This window comes from Papaver somniferum, chromosome 7 (assembly GCF_003573695.1).
Source record: "Papaver somniferum cultivar HN1 chromosome 7, ASM357369v1, whole genome shotgun sequence".
Classification (NCBI taxonomy): domain Eukaryota; kingdom Viridiplantae; phylum Streptophyta; class Magnoliopsida; order Ranunculales; family Papaveraceae; genus Papaver; species Papaver somniferum.
The window spans coordinates 201,863,214-201,873,317 of NC_039364.1; the positions used below are offsets into that span (position 1 = coordinate 201,863,214).

At 36.1% G+C, this 10,104-nt stretch overlaps 1 long non-coding RNA gene and 1 pseudogene across 1 annotated transcript; both read left to right on the forward strand.

Annotated features, from left to right (window-relative positions):
* Positions 1-5,151: 5,151 nt before the first annotated feature.
* On the forward strand, positions 5,152-5,974 carry LOC113294416 (annotated as a pseudogene).
* Positions 5,975-6,263: 289 nt separating this feature from the next.
* On the forward strand, positions 6,264-9,224 carry LOC113299386. Its single transcript, XR_003334851.1, has 2 exons — positions 6,264-8,693; positions 8,914-9,224. It is a non-coding gene; the product is annotated as an uncharacterized LOC113299386 (long non-coding RNA).
* The last annotated feature ends 880 nt before the right edge of the window (positions 9,225-10,104 follow it).

A 10,104-nucleotide genomic window follows, 5' to 3' on the forward strand; every position in this document is an offset into this window, starting at 1 on the left:
CCAAGTTTGAATTTCGAGAAAACTATCCTAAGAGCCAGCAAAAATACCTTGTTGTGTTCTTACTGGTGGAGCCGTCTATTCGGAGAGGAAAGTACCCTAATTAGGCGAAATCTCTTACGACCGCTCGTTTAACGACTTCTGTGGGATCAAGAAGCTCTACGAGTACCGTTGGTGGGAAACTAGATAATTGGAGTATTATTAGTTTTCGATTTGATTTGATTGACTAACGGTTGTTGAACTTTGGTTGCACCTAGTTTGTTTATTCTTGAGAATCTTCTCTTCTGATATAAGATTCACTCAAACTAGATCGAAGTGTCGACGGGATCTTTAGAACTATTTGTAGATCTAAAGATGTCTTGTGATAATCCATTGCTAACAGACTATGTTTAGTGCGTGATTGATCACAAGAGATTCAAGTTGTGGTGTGCAAATGTTTATTGAAGATTTAAGAAGATTTGAAGACGAAGAAGATTTCTGATCTGGGTTCATAATCTTTGGTGTGCACAAAACTTGATCGGATGGGATCCAACTATAATCGGGTTATCTTTGATAGATTTGATTTATTAGTTGCGTAGATCGGCATCAGTATTTAGAATCTTGATGGATCCTACTATGGACTGCATAATCTAAACTCTGCTACTTTGGTAGTTGTTGGATAGATTGATCTAAACCCGACAAAGGAGTTTATTGGATTAAACAGAAGAGCCTTTGTCTAACTCATATCACTGAGATTGAATAGAGTTGTTACCGAACAAATTTGTTGTTCCTTTACTGTTTGGAATACAAACCAAAGGAATTGTTCCAGTGCGTGCACTTATTGAATGTCGGAAGCGCAAGGATACTGAAGAAACTAGGTGAACTATAAGTTTAGTTTCTTGGTCTCAACTATACGAAGTTGGTGTGATTTTGTACAACGGCTTAATTCTGAGAGTATTCAATTCTGGACTAGGTCCCTGGATTTTTCTGCATTTGCGGTTTGCTCGTTAACAAAATCTTGTTGTGTCATTCACTTTCTTTTTCCCGCAATTATAATTGTTGTTACTATAATTTAAAGTAAATTACATAAACATTAACTTCGTATTACTTGATAGTGATCATTTTTGTGACAAAAAGGGGGATAAATATATGGAATAAACAAGTGATTTATAATCACTATGAAAGGATATATGTGCTTAAACGTTGTATCTAGCGAAAGAGTAAATCATAGACTAAGGGGGAGAAACATATCATCATGTTGTGTAGTATTTCATACTACAAAAGGGGAATAACAAAGATGTTCGGATTGAATATTTACCTAGTTTTCCTTTCGGGAGAGTAAAGCTTTTGTTATTCAAATGCCAACAACGACATTTATTTTTTCTATATATGCGGAATCAAGCGTATGAAGAATGGGTTATTTTATAATTCGTTTATCTCAATATGTAATAGAGTTTTGTCACTAAAATTGACAAAGGGGGAGATTGTTAGAGCATAGCTCGGTTGAACCCACCAAGCGTTGGTATGTCAAGTTTGGTTGTCATATTTTAGTATCAAAACTCATCTAGAGTCGCTTGATTAAATACTAGAGTCAACTTCGTTTAGGATAGACTAGACAGTCTAGGAATGTTGTGACGTACAAGTATTACTCCGAAGACCCGAAGAATGAGAAGAAGTAACGACAGCAACGAAGACATCATCCTTCACTTGAGGTTAGTAATACTGACTTGACTTGTTTCAATTCCTAAAGTATCTTTCAAGTCGTATTATATTGAAAACATAACATGCGAAGCTGTATATATATATAATACTCTAGTGATTAGACTCGGTCATATCATTATTATCAAAGTGTCAAGGAATTTATTGAATTACGGAGTATACCGCTTATATTTTGAACTCTGTAAATACCACATCAACATAATCTTTGTCGGGTACATTATTTAAATACCCTTAGTTTTGACACCCAACAAATATACCCTTCTACGAAAATAAATATACCCCTATCATTTAAAAACCTTATCCATTAAAAAATAGATTACCTTAATACCCTCACTTATAATTGTTTTTCATTTACAAACCTTATCCATTAACAAATTTATTTCCCTATTAGTTCACAACCACTACCATCACCACCATTCCACCAGCACCGCTGCTACAACCATTCCACCACCACCAGCACCGCCGCTACCACCACTCCACCACCACCACCACCGCCACCGCTTACTAACTACAACCACCACTAATATTGCACCGCCACCAGCACTATCGATGATATCACCACCATTGTCGCCGCCGCTCACCACCACCACTTCCGCCGCCGCCACCGCGCCATCAAAATTTTGTGTCAACAAACGAAATTGATCCAAAAATTAAAAGTGAAAAAAAAAAACATTACTAATACATATTCCAGTTTTTTTGTGTCAACAATCGAAGTTGATGCCAGTGAATGGAGTCAACAACCAAATTTGATACAAATAACAAAAAAACGCTCCAGTTCAGTCACGTCATTAATGGATGTAACATTCTAAAGTTTTCCCTAGTTCTTTAACCCCAATCCTAATGTATTCTGGTGCAGAATTTCAGTACGAGAGGCTCATAGCCATTATGGAGCACCTTTATCAATTTCTGTTCTTTTGCTAAAAACCTAAATTTGGGTGTCTAATTTACATGTCAGCTCTAATCCAACCAATACCCGGTTGACTTGATAAGTATCCATGCGGTGAGACACATGTTGAAATGCTTGAAGAAAATCTTCATGCAACTACACAGGTGTCGAGGGCGTTGGGGCAAAGGAATAAAATTCTAATTTTTCTCCTGACCTTTGTTCTGGCCTTCTTTCTCTAATAGGGTGTTAGTCCTCGAGGGAGTTGGGGGAGTTCTAGAGAGTTGGGTTTTTTCCTGTTAGTTCTGGGGGAGTTCTGGAGAGTCTCTCAAAATACCCGTTAGTCGTGGGAGAGTTCAGAAGAGTTTCCCAAACTCCCTAGAAAACACCCGTTAGTCGTGGGAGAGTTTGAAAAAAACTCTTGAAATCCCCGTTAGTGGTAAAACCCTAGAAAGCTAGGGAGTTTGTTGATTTGGGGAGTTCTAGAGAGTTGATAGTGTATTTTTGCCTGTACATGAATCTCTCAAAAGAGTAGAGATTTGGGAGGGAGTTTGTTCGGAGAAAAAGAGGAGAAAGACGTTTCTTTCAGGTATGCTTTTTCTTTTCTTTGATCTCCATTTGTTTGTTTTGATTGTTTGTTTTTTGTACTATTTGATTGTTTTTCATGTTTCAGTTTTTGGGTTTTTTTTTCTTCTTTGATTTTTTGTTTTGATTGTTTATCGTTTGCTCTCTGTCAAAACCCTTTCTCTGTCAAGTTCAATAGCAGCTCTTGCAGCTTCTGCTGCAGGGGAAACAACAGATCGATCTTGACAAACAAGAGAACCAGTTCTTTGTTGTGTTGTTGCTTCAACTTCAATATAATTTTTGCTCTCCCATTTTTACCAAGAACAATATCATAGGGTAATCCAGTCTTTACTTCATACGCCTGTTAAATGGTTAGGATCTGTTTCATTGTTTCTGAGAACTTGTGAATGATTGCTACTGGGATGTATCTGAATGATGAAAACATGTATTCAGGAGTGTAGATAGTTAAATTTGACAACATTAATCTTCCTTGAATGAGCTCTGATTTTGTTGACAATCTGCATCAATCTCCATGGGATATGAAACTTCTCGTCAGTTAGCATCTTGACAACTTTCTATGCATCACTCTCAATTATCACATTGTGCATACCATTCACAGCTGCGAACTCAGAAGCTAGCAGAACTGCTCTAGTTTCAGCCTCCAAAGGATTTAAAACATCATGAGAAATTGTACCGCAACCTTTGAACTTAACCTCTGAATCTCTAGCCACAACAACCATCCCAGCTTTGTAGTTTTCAAAAGCAGCATCGACATTTAGCTTAGTTTAGTTAGCTTCAGGGGGGGTCCATTTGGGTGTCACGTTAACAGACTGCAGAGTATGAGTAAGATGTTCCTCTTCTGGGAGCAGAGGGAGAACATAATTGAACCAGTGAACTGCATCTTTAATAATGCAGTGGATAGAGTTGTTCTTGTTATTAAACACTTTGCTGAGAACTTGTGACTGAACGCGTGACTAAGAACTAGAAACTGCTCAGCAAGCAACTTTGTCGTTCTCTTGCTCAACCCAGAGCTGTAGCATCAGCTCTTCCCCATTAGATTTCTTGCTAGAACTCCTAACTTTATCCACTGTAAAACTGTGTTTCTTCATTGTGGACAACAATCACAAGAAGAACTTATTCATACGTTTTACTTCTGAAGAGAGAAAGTTGTGGATTGGTTCAAAGTTAAAAGCATAAACCTGTCATCTTTGCAAGTTTCTGTTAGGCGCAATGGGCTTTTAGAGTTACAACATTTGGTCGTTTTGCTTCGTAACTATTAGTATTTAATTTTTCTTTTTTCCTAGTTGAGACTTTATTGTTATGGATTTATTGCTACTTATTGTTATGGATTGACATCTTTATGGTTATTATGATATTGAATCTATGAACTTTATATTCTATATGCTTATTTTCTATACACATATATTTTTTTTCTTTTGAGATAATGATGATTCTAATAAAAAAAAGTACTTTTATCATCTTTTTAGGTGAACATGTCTGATTTGCATTTATCTACTGATAGTGAAGATCAAGCCTTCGATACAGAATATGAAAGCAGTGATGATGAAGAGGTAAGCAACAATAATGAATTTGAACTATCCATATTTTTGAATATACTTTCAGAGGTGCATTCATGGTTGATGGATATAATTAAGCAACTGCAATACATACAAAGTCAGCGTATTGAAAGACTAATGAGACGCCCAGTTACTTTGTTTGGGTATAACTATATAAGGAGAGTTTTGCGTGAAGACCCAGAAGACTTTCGACGAAGTTATAGGATGTACCCTGATATTTTTTTAAAACTATGTTGTATCATTCGAGAAACTACACCATTACGTGATACAAGATGTGTTTCTATTGAAGAAATGCTTGGTACATTTTTACTCGTTGTTGGCCAAAGTTCACGATATTGCAGAATACGTGACACATTTGGTCGCTCTCGATGGACAGTTAGTAAAAACTTCAATAGGATGTTGCGAGCTTTGAATGCTATAGCCCCGAAGATGATGGCTAAGCCAACAAGTGCAACTCCAACTAAAATTCGAGAGAGTACACGATTTTACCCTTACTTTAAGGATTGCATTGGAGCTATGGACGGTACACATATTCCAGCAATGGTGATGAAAAGAGATGCAACCATTTACCGGAATCGACATGGAATTACATCTCAAAATGTGTTAGCGGTTTGCAACTTCGACTTGGAGTTCATATACGTGCTCAGTGGATGGGAAGGGTCTGCTCATGATTCGAAAATACTTAACGACGCAATGAAAAAAGAAATGGACTGAAAATACCGCAAGGTATTTTTACTTTTATCTAATGTGAAGTATTGATTTTTTGGTTAAGTTATATTTGGATTCTACTTGACGAAGTTTTCTTTTTGTGTTTTATTCAGGTAAATATTACTTGGGGGATGGTGGGTTTGTGAACCGACGATATTGTTTAACACCATTTCGTGACCAACGTTATCATTTGAAAGAATTTTCTGGTACGGGTAATCATGCGAAAAAGGCTGAAGAATTATTTAACATGCGTCATGCTTCTTTGAGGAATGTAGTTGAAAGATTGTTTGGTGTTTTGAAGTCTCGTTTCTTGATCTTTAAGTCTCAACCTCCATTTCCGTATCAAGTGCAAGCGGAGATAGTGACAGCTTGTGCAGGCTTACACAACTTCTTGCGAAAAGAATGCCGTTCAGATGAGTTTCCAGTCGAGGAAGAGGAAGATAGCCATCCATCAACGCTTGTAAATGACGACGAAGTTTTGACACAACAAACTCAAGAACAACAACGTCAAGAAGCTAATGCATGGAGAAAGAGTATAGCGGATGATATGTGGGAAAATGTTCGTGAACAAAGGGAGTTAGAATTGTATGGAGACCGTTAAAATGTAGGGGAAAAAAATTATCCTCGTTGCACAACAACAACATACTATTGATGCAGAGATAGGATCATTTTTATTTATTTATTTTCTTTTGATTAAAGATCATTTTTATTTGCAAATGAGGGTTTATTGTTTCTTAAGAGAATGAGTTAGGAGTGAACTCTCTCAAACTCCCCCAAACTCCCTCTAATAAACTCTCTCAAACTCCCTACACTCCGCCAAACTCTATGAACTCAAAAACACCAAACTCTCTCAAACTCCCTACACTCTCTCAAACTCTCTTAAACTCCCAAAAATCACTCGAAGACTAACCCCCTATAAATGATTTTTTTTTCCCATCTCTAAAATCCCAGTAGGAGTGAGTGTTGGAGGGTTGAATGAATGAGAGTTTGTTGATATAGCTCCTTGAGGTGCAGTGGTGTGAAGAGGTAAAGAACTCCTCTCTCGGTTTCAAATTATAATCTCGTTTTATAACATAAAATCATTATTTTCTTTTTGGTTAAATGAATTGATGTTTCAAGAACAAGGATGCAAATGGGTGCTCTTGCTGTGGGACGAGCGATTACGGTAGGGGGTTTCTTTTTTTTAAATTTCTCGTTTTATTTGGTGCTAATCAAACTGATTTTGGTGGATTAGTTGCCCCGTTATTCCTTGTTTTGTATGATTCATGAGATTCACTAAATGGTATTTGGTAATCATCTTTGTCTCATGATTAATCATCTTACATTACCGCAACTTCAATTTTCTTGGTAACCTTACTTGAGTCTGCAGAGGGAGTACGATTTTGGCGATTTTTGTTTGATAATCCTTGCTAATGTAGAGTGGGTTGATTATGCCATCTCGTTTTATGAACATTGGAACTGTTATTACTCCCAAATATTTATGTTTTGATTTTCCTAAAGTTTTAGTAGGGTCTGAAAATAATCTAGTTCTGATTTTTTTTTTTATCTTAAATCAAGTTTCATAGTTTAGTTTCCAAAGTAGCATATTACATGTTTGTATAAATGATTACATGAGCTAATGCAACCTGTTCGTCTTGTTTAATCCTAATCCTTGTGTTTTCATTAAATGGATATTTAAAATCTCTACTTAACTGTGATATTTATGATTGATTATTGAGAAATTTAACAAGTCTTTCATATTTGTTGATTTAACTCCAACTATAGTCAAAACTGAAATTTCAAAGTGTCGCTATCATGTTTTATTGTGGCTTTGCGAAACAAATATGTACTTCACTTCTTTTGTTACCAATTTTTTGTTAAAGATGACTTCCTCTAGTTTCCAACAAGACTAAATTCGCTGGAATCCACAGCTAAATGAATTTTATACAAATTTTCTGTTGGAGACTTGCGAATCTGAAAGTTTTCTGAACATGGTGCTGCTGTGCTGTTTTGCCGAGGCGTTTTCACTCATCTATGAACCTCAATACTTCAGCTTATCATTTTTATGTCAAAGAAGAGTCTCTCAGCTTTCCAACAAGACCAAACTTGCCCAATTCCGTCTTCTAACAAATTTTGTATCAATTTTTGATTTAATACCCCCAAAACTGAACTTTCTGAAACGATTATCCCTGTCCTGTTTATTTGAGACTTTTCGAGTCAGTTGTATGCCACATTTCTTTTGGTAAATTTTTATGTTGAGTAAGGCTTTCTCAGCTTTCCAACGAAACCAAATTTGCCGAATTCCATTGCATAATGAATTTTTTATGAATTTTTATTTACGGACTACCGAAACTGCAGTTTTCTGAAAAATGTGACTCATGTCCTGTTTTAGTGAGTGTTCTCGGCACAGATGTAAACCTTACTGTATTTTCTTATAATTTTTATATGAAAAGAGGACTTCTTATATTTCCAACAAGCCATAGTTTGTTGAATTTCGTCGCCAAATGAATCTCGTACATATTTTTGATTATAGACTATGCAAACTGCAAATCCCGAAAATGTGATTTCTGTTCTGTTTGGTAGAACGTTTTCGGCATAGCTATGAAACCATTTACTTCTTCCTATCATTTTTATCTTGAAGAAGGGTCTCTAAGGTTTCCAAAGAGACCAAATTCGCTTCATTTCATCGTGTAATGAATTTTGGAAAATGGGTATGCAAACTGGAATTTTGAGTGAATCCATTTCAGATTCTGTGTCATACAAGTTTTGCCATTTGCGTATCAAAGAGAGTTTTACAAGTTTTATTATCAGGCACTTACATATGATTTTCAGGCCAAAGCAAAGAATGGGTTGTATTACCAATCTATTTTGAATTGTTTTCTCTTCTTATTCCTCTCGGCAGTCAAGGATAGGTTAGTTCTGTTACGTTTTAATAAAATGAGAATCTTTCATAATTTGTGAATTTTGCAATGAATGCTTTACTGAGCTTGCTCGTTTCTTTGCATATTGTTTACATGTTGAGTTATCGTGACTCAGTAAGAACTTATTTGCCAATGCTGCCAGTGCTTATATTTGAGTAAGTTTTCAGTTATTGATTTACGAGGTTCTTCAGAATTTGGTTTGATGTTTCCCTTGTGACAACTGGATTTGGAAACTAGAGAACTCTACTATAGGATCGTCGGGCCTTAATTGGCACCCCATCTACGGATGGCAACCCGGAAGACCGTTTGTTTGATAATGGTGGCTGGTATCGGACTACCCTGACGTTGGCTACGACCATGTAATTGGTAGAGTAATTTTATCTGAATTTAATTGAGTGGCAGCTTACAAATATTTAAGAACAAATACTTTTACTTGTGAATTTCAGATTGAAAGTTTGATGCTTTATTGTTGCTTTAAGCTATTGGCATGTTATTTGTTTAACTCCTGGCATTCGAACACCGTTATATCCCCTACTGGGTTCCCTACTGGGTTGTGGCTCACCCCGTTTTGTTTTGTTTTCGACAGAGTTAGGTTTCATTCTGGAGCAGTAAGCTACAAGAAGCTTGCGGCAGCGAAGCTAGGGACGCAAAGTTGGTATTTACTTTGTTGTCCTTATATATGTATTTATCATGGCATGATAACAAGTGGGTATTGAGAGTGTTTTGTTAACTGTTCATGTTCAGTTTTGCTTAAATTTTCCATCAAGTACTCAAATGCCTTTGTAAATGAATGTTGGTTTGCAGAACTTGTATTTAATAAACGGAAGTGTCATTGAGGTATTTCCTTTGATTTGTGTCTTGTTTGTCATATATATTCCTCTTATGGTTTCTCTTTTATTCTTCCTCGATTTGGAACTAGGCATAATTAAGTTCTGTTCTTGTGAAGCTTTTGTTCTTATTCTCTCATGTTGACGAAATATCTTTGATAGTTTTCTTTATACTAAAGTTTGGAAGACATTTTTAATTCAAAGTTATTAACCTTGTCCTATCTAAGTGACGGGACTGGAGGTTTTGCCTCGCTAATTGGGTTCAATACCAACCCGTTAGAAGGGAAATTTTCTAGCCCGTTACAATGGAAGTTGATCCCAATGAATGGGGTCAACAACCAAAGTTTACACAATATCTGAAAAAATACTCCAACTTTTTTGTGTCAATAATGGAAGTTAGTCCCAGTGAAGTCAATAATCAAAGTTAACACAAATAACTGAAAAATATTCTAATCCAGTTGTGTCAACAATGGAAGTTGATCCAATAACCAAAGTTAACACAAATAACTGAAAAATATTCTAATCCAGCTGTGTCAACAATGGAAGTTGATCCTAGTAAATGGAATCAACATCCAAAGTTTCACACAAAAAACAATATATGAATGAGTGAATTTGGCCTGAGTCGAACACGCATCATCTGACGTGGAGTCAGTCATGCTACCATTGCACCACAAATTCAAAATTTGAAGAACTTTACAGCTATAACATCCAACAGCACCACCACTATCATCAGTAAGAAATTAAGCTAATTTTTTTAACAAACATGATTTAAACTACAAACATGACTATACTAATCCAAGGAAATGTTGTCAACAATAGGAGTCAGTAGTTGATCCCATAGAAAATGTTGTCAACAACAGAAGTTGATCCCATAAATGGGATCAACAACGGTAGTTGATCCATAAAAAATGGTGTCAACAACAAAAGTTGATCTCATTTATGGGATCAAC